Here is a 1,018-nt window from a genome sequence, read left to right on the forward strand (position 1 = left end):
GTTTTATTAATTATTAAGTGAGCAGAATCACATTTAACCATTGAAAACCCAGTGACTAACTGATATGTACGTGATGTTTAATTTTAGGACCTGTAGTGTTAGCTTTACCTCTTTGTTTTGTTTCCAAATGCATTTTTGGACATTTTTTATAACTTTTAAAAAAAAAAAAAAATAGGTTTCCAGTAACATAAATAGAGAGAAGCTCATGAAGAACTGGTAGTAATCTGTTGAAAATTTAAAAGTAAATCAGAGTAAATGTATGCCCTCACTGGCCACCTTATGAAGTATGCCTTTCCAGTAGTGGAACGGAGCCCATTTTGCCCTAATAACTACTTTGTGGTATAGATTCAGCAAGGTGTCACAAACAATCCTTAGAGATTTAGGCCCACCTTGACAGGATAAAAATCACACAATTGTCGCAGATTTATTGGCTGCACATTGATGATGTTAATCTTCATCAGATCCCAGAAATGCCTCTATTTGATTGAAAAAAAGATTTGATTATATTATATTGAATACATAAGATTTTCTTTCTTCTGCTCCTTTCCATAACATTTTTTGTTCATGTTAAAATGTGATGTGTTTATTTTACCTGTTATTGAATTAAATAATGTCTTAATATGGGGATTATTGAGGGGATTGGAGTACTGTCGACACAATCCCACCGTGTGGATCAATGCGGTCAGGCTGGCACGGGCGGTGGAAGTCAAGCAGCTTTGAAGTCCTCAGTTTCCATGACTTTTTAATTTTAGCTCAAAAAAATAATCCAAAAAGTGCAAGTGCAAAAACAATATGTGCATGGAGGTATAGCAGTCATGGTTATCTAGTATCAGAGAGCAGCAGAACAGCAGGTGACGCTCCAAACTCAACTCTCACCATGAATGAACTAGTTGGCTTTTTAAAGAGGTCACTCCCAACTAGGTAAAACCACTTAAAACCACTAGTGTACAAACATTAGTTATTTAAACCCAATCTAAAATTCCTCCATTCAAAACCCAATAATTATGTAGAAATAAAC

The sequence above is a fragment of the Fundulus heteroclitus genome, unplaced genomic scaffold (genome assembly GCF_011125445.2).
Source record: "Fundulus heteroclitus isolate FHET01 unplaced genomic scaffold, MU-UCD_Fhet_4.1 scaffold_38, whole genome shotgun sequence".
Lineage (NCBI taxonomy): Eukaryota > Metazoa > Chordata > Actinopteri > Cyprinodontiformes > Fundulidae > Fundulus > Fundulus heteroclitus.